The 20,374-nt window shown below is 39.0% G+C and overlaps 1 pseudogene across 1 annotated transcript; it reads left to right on the forward strand.

The window, feature by feature from the left end:
• Positions 1-16,750: 16,750 nt before the first annotated feature.
• On the forward strand, positions 16,751-18,630 carry LOC311177691 (T-complex protein 1 subunit zeta-like; annotated as a pseudogene). The gene has a single exon. The product of its transcript is annotated as a T-complex protein 1 subunit zeta-like (transcript).
• Positions 18,631-20,374: the final 1,744 nt, after the last annotated feature.

Below are 20,374 nucleotides of genomic sequence, written 5' to 3' on the forward strand. Positions count from 1 at the left end.
AAGCCACAGATGAAACTAGCAAAAATAAGACTCTTACCATCCCTCCCCCATCCTGTCACTTAAACTTCTTGGATTAGTAAAGGGTGGAGAGGTTCCATAGCCTTTGGAGTCCTTTAGAACTAGATTTAAATACTTTGAGACTATGGGCAAATTATTTCATATTTCTGAGCCAGTTCCACACAATTTTTTTTCCTTTCAAACAAGGCTGAATCATCATACTTAAACATAGAGGTATTAACTCTTTTTTTTTTAAAGATTTATTTATTTATTTGTTTGTTTATTTATACAAGCACTGGATACAGTCAGAAGCACGGGAGGATGAAAGAATTCACCAGAGCCAGGGCGGGGAGCAGAGCAGGCAGAAGGACTGAAGCACACTGCTGAGGGGAGCAGCAGGCGGCAGGAGAGGTCTGCGCACCATGTGGGACCCTCCTCTGGTGGGCGGGGAGCAGCCGGGGATCGAACCAGGGCCACAAAGGCTGCGGGCAGCTTCACAACCCAGTGCTCAACCGCTGCGCCACCGGGGAGACCAGAGGTATTAACTCTTAAGAATGAGAATTTCTGATCTATTTGTGTGCTTCTGGAAGAAGGGGTTTAAAAATAGTGCACATACACCTTTTCCAAGAATTTAAAAAAAGAGTGATCTCCTTGGCAGTAAGAAAGGAATTCTAAGGATTCTAATGCAAATGCTTAGGTTTTCCACAGAAGTTCGATTTTACTTGTTTGCTTGTTTATTAATTATTATTTTTTTTTTATAGAGGCATGTTTTATTTATTTATTTATTATTTGTTTGTTTGTTTGTTTGTTTTTTTGTTTGTTTATACATGCACTGGGTACAGTCAGAAGTGCGGGAGGGTGAGAGAATTCACCAGAGCCAGAACAGGGAGCAGAGCAGGCAGAAGGACCGAAGTACACTGCTGAGGGGAGCAGTGGGCGGCAGGAGAGGTCTGCGCGCCATGTGGGACCCTCCTCCGGAGGCCGGGGAGCAGCCGGGGATCGAACTGGCACCGCAGAGGCTGCGTGCAGCTTCTCAACCCAGCGCTCAACCACTGCGCCACCAGGGAGGCCCCTTTATTAATTATTTTTTAAAGTATTTTTTATCTTGAATGATTCAGAAAATGCAAACTGGTGATTTCTGCTTCCAAATTTAAACCTAAGGAATGGTGCTTCTAGTCATTAGCAAATTCTCTAAATTCTATTACAGTAAGCCAAAAAATTATAAAGTAGAAAGTTCTGTGATGTCAGGTCACTCAGAGCCAGCCACTGAGAATGTTTACTTCTTATTCCCATACCTAGAAATACACCAGAATATATTGGACAGCCTTAGTAAAATTCACTTGAATGAGTATTCAGCATTGATGACGACTTTTCATGTGCCAAGGACTACATTAAATGCTAGCGATATCTCAGTTCCGCCCTAGAGGGCAGCTAGGTGATTGCCAACTTGCCCCTTTGGAAACTTCTACCTCTAATAGAGTTATGGCTCAGGAAAGACCCAAATACTACTAGCATCTTTACAACAGTCTTTGCTGGCTATCCTTCATCTACTTTCTGACTCTTGGAGAACCTCAGTACCCACAAGATGTATTTTTTCTCCATTTCTACTTTCTCCTGGGGGGAATCTCATTTCAACTAAACAGTTGGCTCTAGATAACAGGTTTGCTGAAGACTCTCATATACATATCCTCACCTCAGACATCTTTCTGAAGTCTAGTCTCACATGTCCTCTTCTAGGTATCACTCCTTGTTGTTGTTGTTGTTGTTTTTAATCATACTGCTAATATTAACAATGTTCAGTTGGAATTTTTGGTCTCTCTTCTTTCTTCTTTCTACATACTGGTTCTTCTCCCAGTCTTTTCTATTTCTATGAATAACATCCTTATCCTCTAAGTTGCTAGAAAACCTAGACGTCATCCTTGAGTCCACCCTCTTTCTTATCCCTTGTAATCACACAGTGGCAGCATCACCAAGTCCTACTGTTAGGGGGAAAGGATGTCCTGAGCTAATTCCATGCAGGCTTGTGGACTCCACCCCCCATTCCAGACCAAAGCCATCAAGACATTGGGAAAGACAAATCCCGTCACCATCAAAGGGAAGGTGGCTGGGACCTGAGGGTGGAGTTAAGCAGCCAGGTTTGGTATAAAAACCAAACACATGGGCCCTGGGGGGCTCGCTCTCTCGCTCACTTCCTGGCATCACGGCTCCTGGCTTGCAGCCAGCTCTCAGATCGCCATTTGGGATTCCAGATTGGCGGATCAGGTGGGACACATTTAAAACTTTGTCTTCCACTTTTCTCCCTGAGTTGTACATTTCCTCATTTTCCCTTCCCTTGTAAATAAACCTTTTATTGACCTTTCGTGTGTGCCTGCAGTAGCGTATTGATAAGTCCTTTTAAGCGTGTGGGTGAGGACCCACAGTCAGGCAACCTGTTTTGTATCGAGGCTTCCCTATAACACTATCAATTCTACTTCACAACTATATCACAGATCATCCAATTCTCCCAATTTCTCTTATTTTCATCCTAGTCCAAACCACTCTCATTTCTCCCCTAGATGACTACCGTAGCCCTCAAATACCTCTGCAATTCATCCTTGCCCTTATTCTAAGTCATTTTCACATAGCTGACTACCTTTTAAAAATATAAACCAGATTGTTACCTGCTTCATACCACCAATATTTAAAACCTTTCAACCAGTCTCCATAAGATTTAGAATAAAATCCAAAGTTTCACCACATCCCATCTCTCAGTCCAGCTTTACCGTCATCATCTCTTCTACTTTTTTGACTTGCTCACTCTGCTCTACTCAGACTGACCTTCAGACCGTTCCTTGAAAAAGATATGCCCTTTGCTGCCTGGGGACTCTGTACTTTCTATTTCCTCTGCTAGAATCCTCTTCCCCAGTTCTTAGTAGAAGACTTACGACTTTCAGAATTCAGATCATGTGTCACTTCCTCAGACAGCCCCTCCCTAACCTCCTGGTCAAAGTGGTCTTGCCTAGTTACTATCTACTCACTTGCCTTCATGGTAAAATCTGTAACCACTTTGTTTATTTACTTGATTATTTGTCATCTACCTTTGTGCTAGAGTTTAAGTCACCATTATAGCAAGAACATTGACTGTCCTGCTCACCGTTGTAAGCCAGCATTTAGCATTGGGAAACAGTTAGTACTAAAAATGTTTATTGAAAGAAAGCTGGAATATGAGTTATGGAAAATCTCGTATAAACATGGTGGTAGACAGAATACTGGCCCACCATAGGTGTTCATGTCCTAATCCCCAGAACCTGAAAATATATTATTTTAAGTCACAGCAGGACTTTGGAAATGTGACTAAAGTTAAGGGCCTAAGGGTGAGTTGACCTGTATTATTCAAGTGGACCCAATCTAATCACAAGAAACCTTAAAAATGCACAAGGGAGACAGAAGAGTCAGAGAACTATGGTGTGAAAAAGACTCAACCTGCCACCACTTGCTCTGAAGGAAGGGGGCCATGAGCCAAGGAATGTGGTAGCCTCTAACATCTGGGGATGGGTATCAGTTTACAGTTAACATAAAATAGATTCCTGGTGGATCTTGTCTTAAACTGATTGAGAAACACTTATATAAACCAAAACCTGACAATTTTCCTCTTACTAAACCATAATGTCCAAGGTCAAGGCATACAATGGCCTCTGTGAGCTGACTCCTGTCTTTATCACCAGCCACACCCAACACTCTGCTGATACTCTAGCATTTAGTAATACTGAGTTGCTTACAGTTCCCCTGTACATCTCATGCCAATTCATGCTTCTGTGTCTATACTCATGCTATTTACCTTTTCACTGTTCTTAAACTGGCTGCATCTTTCTCATCCCAATCTAAGTCAGCCCAGACACCTTGCATTCAGTCATTCATCCAACGAGTTTGTACTAAGCAGTTGCTATGTGCTATGGTTTTGGGATACAATACAGAACAAGACAGGGGCTCAGCTCTTGTGGTATCCATATTCTGGAATGGGAGACAGAAAACAAAGAAATAAAACAATAAGTTCAGACAAGGATAAAAGAAAACATAAAAGAGGCTCTGGGGAGAGAGAGCCTGGAAAGGAGATAATCTGGTCAATGAAGGCATTTCTCTGAGGTGAAGCTTGTGTTGAAATTGATGTTGGTAAAATGAAGACTCGGAATTTTTCTGACAGTAAACCAGAGTGCAAAGCCTGGATGAAGAGAAACAAGATTGTTGCTAGTGAGGTAGAGAAATACAGGGTGGCAGGGAGGGATGGTATGAAAGGAAATTGGAAAAGAAGGCAAGAGCCAGATCTACCATACACTTGTTGCTGTGTAAGAGAGCCTGGATTTTACCCTCAAAGTTATGGGAAACAACTAGTGTTTAATTAGAAGTTTTATTTACTTATTTACCTGGCTTTTAATTGGAGGTGTTATAAGATATGAATTACCTAAACACACACACATACAAAAACAACAAACAAGAGCACCATTACTGGCCCCACATATGTGGGGCAGATGAAAGCAGGTAGACCCTTAGGAAGCAATTGCAGAGATCCAGTTAAGAAATAATGATGTTGTGGACTACAGTTATAGTACTAGTGATGGAAAGAAGCCTTACCTACATCTTCAGGTGAGACTGAAGCCTCTTTCTCCTACTATCTTCATAACATATTGGCATCCTCCTATTTTAGCACTGGCTAGAGTAAATGGAACTAGTATTTTTTGGTATCTGCCTGGCTCCTCCACTAACTTTCAAGCTCTTCATCAGCGGGCACGAAAATATGGCCTGTGGCAGGCAAGTGCTGATCTGAATGAAACGTAAATGGTTTTTCTTTGTTCACTGATTTTGCTTCAAGTTTAATGTAGCTATATTAAAACTACATTAAATCTCATTCTGTTATATTGTGGCCAATATCCTTAATATGTTTTTTTTTAAAGATTAATTTACTTATTTATACAAGCACTAGGCACAGACAGAAGCATGGGAGGGTGAGAGAACTCAACAGAGCCAGAGTGGGGAGCAGAGCAGGCAGAAGGACCGAAGTACACTGCTGAGGGGAGCAGCGGCAGCAGGAGAGGTCTGCGCGCCACGTGGGACCCTTGCCCGGTGGCCGGGGATCAAACCGGCGTCCCAGAGGCTGCGGGCAGCCTTGCAACCCAGCGCCCAACCGCTGCGCCACCAGGGGAGGCCCTATCCTTAATATGTTTTTATTTATTATAGTTACTTTAGTTGCTTCATTAAAGTTTGAAATATTCTAGCAAGTAGGAAATTATGAATCAAACAGAAGATAATTTATGAACAGATACATAGGGATTAAACAGGTTTCTGCAAAAGTTTTCTACAGGATATTTTTCAATATGCATTGACTATGAAGCTATACCATTCTTCAAATAGTAGCATATTCAACAATAAAATATTCATTTGGTCATTATAAGTGCATATTAGAACATACATTTATGAAATGTGCATATATGTGAACATATATACATATACTCATAAATACAACTATATATGAAATTGGCAAGAGAGGATAAATCTAAATTTATATAGTACATTAAACCAAGCACAAACTTGCTCGTTTTCTCTGAATACCAAGTAAAATAGCTTTTTTATTTATAAGAAACTCAGAGTCCGAAAGATCTTCAAGTAAATGAGGTAACTTCCAATAAAACGAAACCTCCTATTGACTGTAAACATCCTTCATTTGGCCTGCATGGAGGGTCGATATTCAAACTACAACTCTATCTTGAATCAGAAAAATCAAAGAGCATGCTATGTCATTGACTCATCACTTAAGTTGTGACAGTTTCCAGACAGTGAAAATAATGTTTCAATGAAGAAACACTGATACACTGTGCAGGAGGGCAGAGACCCTTCAGTCTCTTTCCAACATTGCTCTAGGAGGAAGCACAAAATAGGCAGCTAACTCAAAATCACATTTTACTAGGTTAGGAAAAATCGTTATCACAGGTAATAATTTCTACTTTCACATTACTTTTCTGTAGCACTGTGTTAAGTTCAAGGGGCAGTGTGGTATTATGGAAAAGAAAAGAGCTAGCAAATCTCAATTCTGCTGTGTGCTATTAGCTGTCAAGAGTGCTATTTCCTCATTCATACAGTGGGCATAGTGATACCTACCTAGTCAAAGTTATTGGGAAGATTAATATGACAGCGTTCATGAACCCACAAGAACATCGAGCACAAAGCAGACTTTCCACTGAGGCTAGTTCCTCAAATTCAAGAAACTTTAAAAGCTTAAATCCCTTTTTATTCTAATTTCAGAGTGTTTTCTCTATTCCCTTTTAATAACTTCTTTATCATTTTTCTCAAGAAAGTTCCCCTTCTTTTCTCCATACTTTTTCATTTTTTTTTCTGGAATGTTCTTTCTGTTGATTTTCTATTCTTTATTTCAGATAGATCATACTGGACACAACAGGCAGGCTTCTGAAATGCTGTGTGTAAAAATTACATTTAAGATGCATTAGGGAATTTTATTTTACCCCAACCAATGAATCAATTGCACTGAGAACTGTCTTATGAACTGAACAAGTGCTCCTAAAATATAAGAATGAAAAATACAGAAAGAAAGAAGGAACAAGACATGGGTGGAATCTTGCAGAAAGAAGGAACTTTCAAACCAACTGATATTATTTGCTGCATTTCCTATTCTTTCTTTGATTAGCTCCTACAAGCCTCCCATTTTCATGACATTTGGTCAATTAAGTTTGAATAGTCCAACCTTCCCTATTTTCTACCTCTGCATCCCACTGAAGTTATAAATAAAACAAACCATCTTCTACTGGGAAGGATGATGTACTCGAAGGAGCACAGTGTCTGTGACCAGAGGATCTGGATTCTATCCTGGTTCCTCTTCTTCTACTGTGTCATAGCTAACCTCACATTTCAAAGGCTCTTTTCCCTGTTTGAAAAAAGACTAGTCATTTACTGAGAATACTAAATCTCTTTCATTAACATTTCTTCCTTAGTCTGTTGGAAAGGACTCTCCTTGGACATTCTCAATTTTGAAGTTTTTGTGAACGTCATGAAAGTGGCAGCTTTACCTCTGGATCTTGGGTATTGTGTGATATTCTGGCAAGTTTGCTTTACCTTTTAACATCAATCCCTGAGTCTTTTTACAAAGTGCTATGAGACATTATACATATGAAAACATATTACAATTACTTCGTTTTTAGAGTTCTCTAGAAATTTCACAATTATCTTTAGATAAGTTAGAGTGAAGGCACACTGGGGGAAAAAGAGTGAAAATACTAAGACTATTTATCACCATTCCATATTTTTCCCTAGGTGTTTTATGTAAACTAAGAACTCAACTGAAGTCTGTACTAACAAACCCACTGTCTCCACATTTCTGTCTGATGTTTTACTTAACGTTTTCCTTTCCTACTGTGCATTACTGCAAAAGAGACACAAAGTTAAGATTCTTACTTTACTTATTTAGCAATTTATCACAATGCTGAGCATGCTACTGAGGTTTAATAACTGTCTTCTACTACATAAAATAACTGTTGGTATCTCTATTCTACAGCAGAGAAATCTTCAAGTTGACCAAGATAATATAGGAAAAAAAGAGGTAACTTCAGAATTACATAAATTAGATCTACCTTCCATGCTTGAGTTTCCTCATCTGTAAAATGAGAATAAACATAGCACCTAACTCACAGGGTTATTGTGGGGTGGGGAGGAGGAGTTAAGCAAGATGCTCTTAGCAAAATGCCTGGCATATACCGAGAGCGCAATAAATATTATCATTTGCTATTACTATTATTAAAAAAAAGGATGATATCACTTATTTTCAAGGTTGTTGTTAGAATTTAGACTACTTTCTGACCTCTTTGCCCATTCCTTTGGGTGATCACTGAAATATTTGATTAAAATTAAATACCATGCCTCTTTATAACATCTATCACTTATGAAAAAATAGGTGTACTTGTAATTCTTGTCTTCCCAAACAGTTTTCATTTCTTAATGACAGAAACTAGGTCTTACATTTCTTTATATTCACTACAGCAACTAGTACAAATGTGTTGAATATAACAGGTGTTTGATGCATATTTGAACTTTAAAAAGCCATTGTTAGCATAAAGCACCACAAAGTTCCAAGAGCAAAGGAAACTGGATGAAGTTTCTTTGGGGTTTAGTTTTCTTTTCAGGTGGGCACAAATTTTCATGCAGAAGTTGAGAGCAATGCTGTGCACACAATTACAAAGAGTACAGTATGTAAGGGAACAAGCCGTGTGCATCAATTAGAAAATAAATCCACAATCAAGAAATGATGTACAACCTCTACTATGCTTAGAGGATTCTTTGTCCATAAAAATCATTTATGTGCATTAAAATTCTATTCACATTAGAACTCATTTTAATATAGGAAAGATTAAGAACTTGTGAAAATTTGGACATTCACCATCCGATGTAAACATCATGATACTTAAACATGACATAAAAATAAAAGCATATTGCAAGTTCTTAGAGCCTAACAAAAGATAGTAATGAACTGAGGATTTAACATTACAGTGGTAGAGAAGAACATCAGCTCTTAGCCACTAAAATCCATTCAGTTATATCTTGGGCAGAGAAATAGGGATCTGTTCCATTCCTTGGTGGTGGGAAAAGAAAATCTACTGTTTATTTGCTCAAGTGAAGATGGATATCATAGTATGAGGCAAAAGACAAGGAGCCGAGAGTTTGGAGCCAGACACCCATAACTCATCACTCTATGAAAGTGCACAAAAAGTACCCACCACTTCACAGGGTTTTTAAAGACTTATGTAAAAATACAATATGTATACTCAAGGGTCAGGAACATAGTAAGTGCTCAACAAACACTTTTATCTACACACTACAAATGCCTACAGGGTTGTAACAATTATCCAGAGTTGAAAAAACAATAAAGACTAATTTTGCCTCCTCCTTTCGACTTATCAGGGAAAAATCTTTTTGTGTCTTTTGGGTTACTATTTGTAAGACTTTAACCTTTCACAAAGGTTACATATGCCCCTCAACCAGGTGAGAAGGGCCTCCCTCGGCGAGCCCTTTCACAAATGAGCAAACTGAGGCTGGCCTTGGTTGCCCAGAACCTTCTACAAAGGAGCCAGCCAGGACTCCTGTTCCGGCGACAGAACCCACAGGAAAGAGCAAAGAGAAAGGGACAGCTCACCCTCGCGTGAGACTAAGTAGCTGCCTCACTGTCTTACAGAAAATGGGCTTACAGGTCCATTTTCAAACACCGAGTCTCACTCGCAGGCCTAGCCCAAGTCTGGATGCTGAGGGGTACCTTCGCCCTTTTCTAGACCGCCTCAGGGAGCGCCTCCAGCGCCAGGACGCGCCCCCTCCCCTCTCCTCTACCTGGCCGAGCCTCCACTGAACTTTCCCAAGTGAACCTCACCTCTGGGCGGCGTGAGCACCTTCACGAGGAGAGGCCTTGCCCCCCCTCAGCCTCCCAGGAGAACAGGGGGAGGAAGCCCGGGCTTTCGGACGCCCAGCTCCACGACGGCCGGGGGTTCCCGGGGTCTCCGGCGCCCCGCCCCCACCTCCCCTCACTCGTCCCCCCACACGTCCCCCCACTGCTCCCCCCACAGCTCCCCCCACACTTCCCCTCCCTCCAGCCGTGGGTCGCTCACCCCGCTTCGCCAGCTGCAGGCCAGGCGCGAGCCGGTGGTCTGGGGGGGGGTTCGGGCTGCACGTGTCGCGCTGGCCGCGGCCGCTCCCGGCGCCCGCCCCTTTCCACGCCCGCCTCGCCCGCCGCGCCCCTTGGACCCCGGCGAGGGGCGCTCCGGCGCCGACGTGTGGCGAGCGGGGCCCGGCGCCAGGAAACCCGCAGCGGCTCGGGGGCCGGACGCGCTGCCGGGCCCGCGCCCGCCGCTCCCACGCTCAGGGCCCGGCGGGGCAGGAACCCGCCCGGCGCTGGCGGCTGTGCCGTGTCGCCTGGAGCAAGGTACTGTCGCCGCGCACCTCGGTTTCCTTTTGTATGTCACCTGGACGGGAGAGCCTGGCTCAGAAGACGGAGGGAGGATTGAGCGAGTCGGTGTGGTGACTGACGCGCCGCTGGTTGATAAGAGAAGCACCACAAAAAATCATGTTCTCGGCTCTGACAGAGAAGGGGCACTTGGTTGATATTTATTTGTCAACTTTCCTCAGAGACGTTCTTCCTCCGTGACTGCGGGCCACCCCGCTCCTACCCCAGCCTGGTGTGATGTCTCTAAAGTGTGCAAGACAGTCCACGGGGGTGTGGGGAGAAAATATTCCGGTTTTCATCTGTTTGCTGTCTAAAAAGTAAGAAATTAACGTTTGCTAATGGTATGACGTGGTGCAGTGTCCTATGTAAGTGAGGAGTCTAAGGAAGGGGGGAAACTACACAAATGCAGAGAACTGGGCAACTGTACCCTCTACTTAGGACATTAAATTAGGACTTCATCAACTCTATAGAACCCATGCGATTATGCATGTACCACAGAAACAAAAATAATTGCTGCATAAACTGTGGCATAATGCTCTGATATCACTAAGAATATTTAAATCAACATTTTATGTACTGTAATAACCCTTTTAGATTTAAACATGTCTATCATCAATCATTCACACACCTTCAAACAATAAAAAGGGACATATAAGCAAAATTAATTGGTTAAAATATTTTTCAGACACTTTCATAGACTCCAACACTTCTGATCAGGTTTTCGTTTCACCCAGTATCTATCTCAGTGACACAGTGTTAATAAAGCAGTAATTCTTTTTTTTTTTTTTTCCCATCTGCTCATCTGTTTATTTTATTTTTACATCATTTTTCATTTTTGTACAATGTATGCCTTTTCATCTTGATTATAGTCCCTGTACAATTCCCACCACCCTTGTATTGATCCTACTCCCTCTTCTCCCTCTCTCCCCCCCTTTATAGTTGCGTGTTGATTTTGATTTTAACTTTATTATTATTAGTCTTTTTGCTGGTCCCTTATTTGGGTTTTCTAAATTCCTGCTGTGAGTGAGACCATCCAGTATTTTTTAAAGCAGTAATTCTTAAAGATTGTCCTCCCACTGTTATCTCAGGTATTTTTCCAACCCACTAAACCCAATGCAGTTTTACTGAGCATTCACCAACAGCCAATTTCATGACATCCTGTTTGGGGAGTGGGCATAAGACATCTGCAATTTGGACACATTAAACATGAAAAATGTACATCTTAAAAATCAGCAATGTACAGTAGATTGCTTTTTTGAGACTGACATTGTAGTTCACATACTTGAGCAATTTATCTACTCAATAATTTGATAAAATCTTTAAAGTTGTGAAGTCAACATTATTAAGTGAGTAAATCATTTACAACAAATTAAGTGTTTTTAGTTAAAAGTGAGGTTTTTAATTTTATCTTTTTTACAATGATAAAAATTTTTTCTATAATGATATATGTCTCTCAGTAGTATGTTACTTAATAGATTTTTCTGAAAAAAAAAAAAATCATAGACTTCTTTATTCCTTAAAGATGAAGATACTATTTAACACTGAATGAGAAAGTTTTATGAAGAGAACATTTGACAACAAATATTTTAAAATGTTGCCATTGTTGTGTATTTTTTGGCTAAAATTTATGTTGGTCACCTACAAAATAATGCTGTAAAAATATGGGAACAATTCCTTATTCTCTTTCATTTGAGTAGTTCAGTGAATTGTGAACTCTTTTGTTAAAAAATGTGAAAATGCAAGTTTCTAATTAGTTTGAACGGACAACTGATCAATAGTATTGATAATAAAATGTGTTAACCAAACATTAATAATAAGCTTGTATAACTCATGGATTAGGTAATTTTAAAATAATTTTTAGTGAGAAGAAAGGTTATTATTTAACAAGTTATTCCAAAAACATACTTTACTTACTCTATCTCATTTTAAAATTGAATTTATATTTTGTGTACATTTTACAATGTTTGTATTGTAAACATTGCAATATCTATTTATGTATGCATATATAAAAATTTATAACTAAATGAGGAAAGCAATAAATATACTGAAGATGTGTTATCAGATTCCTTTTTTTCTGAAGGAGTGCACAAATCTAAAATGTTTAAACATCTTGGTCTAACTTTTAATTGCAACATCTTATTGTGTCTAATTGTTAAATTAGACACAGGATAAGACTAAGTAAGATGCAGGCAACAGTGATTGCCTTCATTCTTATTTACCCCTAGATATAAATAAATACGGTGACCAATTATAGAAATATTTGAGAATCACCACCTTCTAAATCTGTAAGTGTATCATTCACTTCAGGGTTAAATCCAAAAGATTTGTGCTAATGGTTATTGATTCAATTACAGTGGGCCTCTCATCTTTCCTGCATTAAAAGCTTCACAAGTGCAAGAACCCTGTCTCTCTTATCTACAGCAGCTGAAACAGGACAGGTAAACATCAAATATATATTTAGTAGCATTGACTTGTTCTGGAGAGATCTCACTCTTTTTGGTCAGTAGGAGGTGTTGAATCTTCAAATCTTTCAACAGAGTTACAAAGTAGTTGAAAATTATATACAATTTTTCTTAGTAAGTCAGTGACCCTTCCTTATGGAATCCAACCATCTGTGGAGGCCTGTCTTTTTTTTTGCTTCCTGTCTCATCATTCTCCTCCTCCTTCTTTTAGCATCTAGGGAATTTCCTAGCAGATGCATCATTGTTGTCCGCGGTTACCTTTCTAGTTAGAGAAAAAAAATCTTATGTATTTTCTGAGAACAAGTTCTATACAATAAAGAATGCCTGAAGAACTGAGAGCCTAATATATAAACCAAAATATCAAACTATGTATGTTAAAATGATTATTTTTAAGTCTATGGGTGTGAGATGACCTTTTGTATAGCTACAGCTAGATGAATGCACTGGTAAATCAAAAGTGCAATTAAGTGAATAACCACAATGACAGTGACAAAGAGTTTTCTAGGAAATACCAGTTTAGTTTCCATTTCTGGTTCATTTCTATTCCTTTAAATGTCTATTTTGGCTCATTGTTGATACTAAAAGTCCTGAAAATACTTACTCACACTGTGCTATAATCAACTGAGTGTCATTTGTCAGAATAAATAGTGAGAGTTGGTTGCCAAATTATGAACTTATTGCATCAGACAAATGTTGGCACCTGTTGAATTTGGTAAGAATATTTTGACATAGGGCCTCCCTGGTGGTGCAGGTGGTTGAGCACCACACTGTGAAGCTGTCCACAGCCTCTGCAGCGCGGGTTCTATCCCGGCGGCCGGCCAGCGAGAATCCCACATGGCAAAGCAGACCTCTCGCTCGCTGCTCCCCTCAGCAGCGTATTTCGTCAGTCTGCCTGTTCTGTTCCCCGCTCTGTCTCTGGTGAATCTTCTCAGTCTCCCAAGCATCTGGCCCGTACCTGGGTTCTTATATAAAAATAAATAAATCTTAAAAAAAAAGAGAATTTTTGACATACATTTTAACCTGTTACTTATAACAAGGAGATCAGAATCTAAGATTAATCATATGGCTTCATTTTGTAAAAATTTCATTTGTGGAGTTTTTCATTATTATTTTTTCATTATATTTACTTGTCTGTCCAAAGTGTTGCACTTACAGATTATTGGTAATCCCCAAATATTCTTAAAATGCATAGTTGCAACTTTTCCACAGCTGGCATTTAGCAAGCACAGATATTTATTTATTAAAAGATTTATTTATTTATACAAGAACCAGGGTACAGACCAGATGCGTGGGAGGGTGAGAGGATTCACCAGAGACAGAGTGGGGAACAAAACAGGCAGACTGACGAAATACATTGCTGAGGGGAGCAGCGGGAGAGACAGGAGAGGTCTGCTGCACCATGTGGGACCCTCACCGGCCGGCCGGGATCCAACCAGCGCTGCAGAGGCTGCGTGCTTCACAGCTTCACAGCGCTGCACTCAACCGCCTGCACCACCAGGGGAGGCCCAGCACAGATATTTAAAGATTTATTTATTTATGCATATAAGAACTGGAGTACAGGGCAGAGGCATGGGGGGGTGAGAGGATTCACCAGAGACAGAGTAGGGAACGGAACAGGCAGACTGACTGAAACACACTGGTGAGGGGAGCCGTGGGCAAGTCAGGAGAGGTCTGCTGCACCATGTGGGTAGCTCCCTGGCTGGGGATTGAACTCATGCTGCAGTGGCTGTGGAAAACTTCATAGGTTGTGTCTTAACCCCTTGTACCACTAGGGTGGCCCAAGCACAGATATTTGTAGATGAACAAACCACATACAAAATGCCTTGTCTTCAGTAGTAGCAATGCATTTTTAAGATGTTTTCAGGGGTCCATTAAATGAAAATAAAGATTAAAGAGTGAAATGAGACATAAGCAAATTTGAAACACTGACAACCATAAGGTTCTACAGAATACAAATTTGATTTACAGTCTGCCTCTACTATTCTCAAAGGGTAAATCTAAAAGTTATAGAATTCACATTTTCCATAATATAATGGTATGTTACTTGGTCATGAGAGAGAGAACTTTTGGTGGCTAAAGAGACAGTGTTTTGTATGTTATTTTAAAGAGAAGAGCAAGTAACATAAAATATATATTTCTCACAACCATTCCTACACAAAATCACAATATATTCCTCATTCATTCATTCATTGAGTTTTTCAGTGAGAGCTTCATGAAGAGTACTCTGGAATATGGATATTGATGAACATTAACATTTCTTTCTTTATTTCAGCCTTTTTGCTTCCAAATATCTTCTTTTGTTCTATGCTTTCCATGAAAAAGAAATACTCTGTGATTTCCCAAGTGAGAAAACCCACTTGGTGTCTCTGCCACCAGCTTAGTGTCTAAGCTCTGGGGAGTGAGTATTGGTGTCTGTCTAGAGTGATATGACTCCTTTGGTTTAATGCCTATAAATTCAAAATACATGTTGCTTGCATCCCACTTCCCCACCCCCCCATGTAAAATGGTGAAAAAGAGAAAACTATGGAATACCAGAAATCACTAGTCTGAAGCAGTGGTATGTTACCTATAGGACCCTTTGGTAAAACTGAGATAGGAAGTTCAAGAAGACTCCTTTCCTGTGAGCCAAACACTACATAGTAATATATAATTCTAATAATTTCTGTTTTCTCTCCAAAATGAAAGTTTTGTTGAAATCTTTTTTCTCTTCATACCTTTATAAATATATAAAAGCATAATATGTCTTTCTGCATTTAACAAAACTGAGTCTATCTATCTATCTGTCTGTCTATGTATCTATCTATCCATCAGTCATCACCCATCTTTTGTTTTTCTTTACCGAATGGCATAAACTTTATTCCATAGCACACGTTTTTTCCCCAGTAACTATAAGTATTCCATACAGTATGTATAATAACATTTAGTCAACCACTCTCTTATTTATAGATCTTAAGGTTTTTTCCAGTTTTCTCCCAAACAAAAATACAACATTGAAAATAAAAAATATTCTTATACAGATACATGTACAAGTGTATGGTCCTTTTTATTTATGTGTAATAGATTTTCACATGTGGCTTGTTGAAGCAAAAGGGTATATGATATATTTACTGTAATGGATCATTCCACATTATTATCCACATTGTGGTAATTCACACTCCTAGTAGTATATCACATTATCACTAACAGTCAATGATATCTATCTTCTATAATTTATATCAATCTAAAGAAGTAAGCTTTAACCTCTATAACCTTGACTGAGAACATCTTTTCATATGTCTGAGAGTTTTTTTTAAAAATATGTATTATTAACTTACTGTCTACCTTCAAATAGTGTTATGCTAATTTACATATAAGAAAGAACTTTATAACAGTATGCTCTTATCTTCTTATCATCCATACTATTTTAATGTATATCATACTTTCATACCTAAGTCTCACAATATGTTACTACTTTTGCATTTGTCGTTTATCTTTTAAAGAAATTTAAATATAAGAAAAAGGTTTTCAATATTTTCCCACATACTTTTGATTCCCCACATACATACCATCAGTTTCCACTGAGCATCATTTTACTTTCACCTAAAGAAATACCTCTAACATTTTCTATAGTGGAGGACTACTAGTGACAAGTTTTCTCTGCTTTTGTTTGTCTAAAAATATCTTTTACTGATTTAGGTATAAGACCTACAACAATTAAACACATAGAAGAAAACATTGGTGATATATCCACAATAAAGATATTTTTGGTGACTCAACTCGTATGGCAAGGGAATTAAACACAAAAATAAGCAATTGGCATTACCTCAAATTAAAAAGTTCTATGATGCAGAAGAAACTACAAGATAAGTAAATAGACTCCCCCACTGAGTGGGAAAAATATTGACATAATATATAACTGATAAGGGATAACTATCTAAGATATATTAAAAACCCATTCATTCAACAATAACAAAAATAATCCTATTAACAAATGAGCAGCAGATATGGACAATTCACTGAAGGGGATATCCAGAAAGTCAAAAGACATGAAGAATGATGCTCATTGTAACTACTACTAAGAGAGATGCAGATTAAAGCTACATTAAGATACCACCTAACATCCATGAGACTGGCATATCAAAAAGACCCTTCACAAGTGTTCAAGAGTTAGGAAGAAAAAGGAACCCTATTACACTGTTGGAGGGAATGTAAACTGGTAAAACCTTATATGAAGTAATCTGGATTTACTTTAAAAATAGAAATGCCATAAAACCTTGCAATCCCACTGTTGGGCATGTATCTATAATGCATGAAACCATCAACATAAATATGGAGACATGTTCAGCTTTATTCCAAATAACAGTGATACATTAAAACTGTAACTGTACTTAGGCCATTTTTTGGTAGCAGCTTGAGATATAATTCATATACCATATAATTCACCCATTTGCAGTTTATAATTTAATGTATTTAGTATACTTACAGAGTTGTGCAATCATCACAACAATTTTACAATGTTTTCATTCTCCCACTCCCATTTAAAAAAAAAAAAAAACCCATGGGCCATGCTGAGCCGGCTTCGGGCGTTCCACGCGCCGGCTCCCCTCCTCTTCCTCTTTTGGCTCAGCAATGGCGGCCGTGAAGACCCTGAATCCCAAGGCCGAGGTGGCTCGCTCCCAGGCGGCATTGGCGGTCAGCATCAGCGCGGCCCGGGGACTGCAGGACGTGCTGAGGACCAACTTGGGGCCTAAGGGCACCATGAAGATGCTTGTGTCTGGTGCTGGAGATATCAAGCTTACTAAAGATGGGAATGTGCTCCTTCATGAAATGCAAATTCAGCACCCAACAGCCTCCTTAACAGCCAAAGTGGCAACAGCCCAGGATGACATAACTGGTGATGGTACCACTTCCGATATCCTAATCATTGGAGAGCTGCTGAAACAAACGGATCTCTACATTTCTGAAGGTCTTCATCCCAGAATTATAACAGATGGATTTGAAGCTGCAAAGAAAAAAGCACTTCAGTTTTTGGAACAAGTCAAAGAAAGCAAAGACATGGACAGGGAAACACTTAGAGATGTGGCCAGAACATCTCTATGTACTAAAGTTCACGCTGAGCTCGCTGATGTCTTAACAGAGGCAGTCGTGGACTCCATTTTGGCCATTAAAAAACAAGGTGAACCTATTACCTCTTCATGGTTGAGATAATGGAAATGAAACATAAATCTGAAACTGATACAAGCTTAATTAGAGGTCTGGTTTTGGACCATGGGGCATGACATCCTGATATGAAAAAAAGAGAAGATGCATACATCCTCACCTGTAATATGTCATTAGAATATGAAAAAACAGAAGTGAATTCTGGCTTTTTTTTACAAGAGTGCAGAAGAGAGAGAGAGAAACCAGTAAAAGCTGAAAGAAAATTCATTGAAGATAGAGTTAAAAAACTAATAGAACTGAAAAAGAAAGTTTGCGGTGATTCAGATAAAGGATTTGTTGTTATTAATCAAAAGGGAATTGACCCCTTCTCCTTAGATGCTCTTGCTAAAGAAGGCATAGTGGCTCTGAGCAGAGCTAAAAGGAGAAATATGGAAAGGCTGACACTTGCTTGTGGTGGGATAGCTCTAAATTCTTTTGATGACCTAAGTCCTGAATGTTTGGGACATTCGGGACTTGTCTATGAGTATACATTGGGAGAAGAGAAGTTCATCTTTATCGAGAAATGCAATAATCCTCGTTCTGTGACATTGCTGGTCAAAGGACCAAATAAGCACACACTCACTCAGATCAAAGATGCCATAAAAGATGGCTTAAGAGCTGTTAAAAATGCTATTGATGACGGTTGTGTAGTACCAGGTGCTGGTGCAGTGGAAGTGGCAATGGCAGAAGCCCTGGTTAAATATAAGTCCAGTGTAAAGGGCAGAGCCCAACTTGGAGTTCAAGCATTTGCTGATGCATTGCTCATTATTCCCAAGGTTCTTGCTCAGAACTCTGGTTTTGACCTTCAGGAAACACTAGTTAAAGTTCAAGCAGAACATTCAGAATCAGGTCAACTGGTGGGTGTGGACTTGAACACAGGTGAGCCAATGGTAGCAGCAAAAGTCGGCGTATGGGATAACTATTGTGTAAAAAAAGCAGCTTCTTCACTCATGCACTGTGATTGCCACCAATATTCTCCTGGTTGATGAAATCATGCGAGCTGGAATGTCTTCTCTAAAGGGTTGAATTGAAACTTCCCATATATCACCTGAAACATGAAGACTCAACAGAGTGATCCTAAGATAATACAGCTATGGAATTTTTGTCTGAGCTTCAAATGATTTTCAAAGGAATTTTCTTTTCCCATATGAGAAAAAAAAAAAGAGGAAAACATTGGCGCCTACTCAAATTCTCAAGTTCTGAAATTATATGTATACTATTTTTTTAATTGCACTGAAGTATATACACATAAAGCAGCTCATTTCTACCCAATGACCAGGATGTTTTGTTTTCACTTCAGTGACATAAAAATACATGTCAGATAAGCATATGTTATCTTGTTATTAAATATTCCTTGAAAAACTAAAAAAAAAACAACAAAAAACAAACAAACAACAACAACAACAACAAAAAAACCCACTGTAATCTTTACCTTGACCCTAGGCAATAACTAAACTACTTTCTGTATCTATAGTTTTGCTTATTCTGGTCACTTCATATAACTGTAGTTATATAATAGGTGGTCTTTTGTGACCAGCTTCTTTCACTTAGCATAATGTTTTCAAGGTTCATATGTATTGTAGCATATATAGCATTTTACTCTTTATAGGAAATAATATTATTCCACTGCATTAGTATATTATGCTTTGTTTATCCATTCAGCAACTAATGGACATTTTGTTATATCTACTTTTTGATGAAATGATGCTACTATGAACATTCATGTACAATTTTTGTGTGGGAATATATTTTTTATTGCTCTTACGTATATTCATAAGTGTGAAATTGCTGGGTCAAATAGTATCTCTATGTTTAAACTTTTTAGAAACTACTGCACTATTTTCCAAAGCGGCTGTACTTGGTAAAAGTTCCTACCATTAGAAGTATATGAGGAAAACTTCACTATCTGTCCTTTTTATTGGTGCTAACCTAGTGCATGTGAAGTAGTATCTCTTTGTTTTCATTTGTGTGAGACCATTTTTTACCTATCATATTGGCAAAGATGGAGCTAAATAGTAGAGTGGGAGAAAATAGGCACTGATCCACACTGCCTATGGGAGTGTGAATTGGTGCAATGTCTATGGAGGCCCATTTGACTTAGCTATCAAAATTTTAAATGAACATACCCTTTATCAGTTCCTCTTCCAGTAATGTACACTTGAGATATTCTTGCACATGAAAATGTGGGAAATGATTTATGTACAGGAATTTCACAATAACATTGCACCAATTTCCATTTTTATAAGATAGATTATGTAAATGGATACAAAGCTACACTTTCAAAGAATGAAACAATTTTATATGTAGTGACATAAAATTATCCCCAAGATATATTGATATGTGAGGGTTGGGTGCCAAGCAATGTTCTACTCTGCTGTCATTTTATAAAATAAGAAAAATAAGAGACCAGTAGATCAGTAGACAGCAGAAGAGTAAAGATGCCAGGGTCACCTTCTCCACATATTTCCAACCAAGTTATAGATAAATTAAGACAATGATCCTTGGAGGACAACCATTATATGGATAATGGCATGCACAGCAGGGGGGTTAGGAAAAATTTAAAGTTAATTATATTTGGAGCATTATCAGGGTAGTGCAACTAAGAAAGGGAGAGACTGCTATAATACCAAGCCTGTATTGTTGACTCAAGGGTTTATGTTCACAATGGGGACTTTAGAACCTGAAGGTTGCACTGGAGAGGGAGGGCACACATATTTTGCAGGGCAGAAATACTACCTTTGTAAAACTATAGGAGTAGGGCAGTGGAGGC

The sequence above is a fragment of the Talpa europaea genome, assembly GCF_964194135.1.
Source record: "Talpa europaea genome assembly, chromosome: 9".
Classification (NCBI taxonomy): domain Eukaryota; kingdom Metazoa; phylum Chordata; class Mammalia; order Eulipotyphla; family Talpidae; genus Talpa; species Talpa europaea.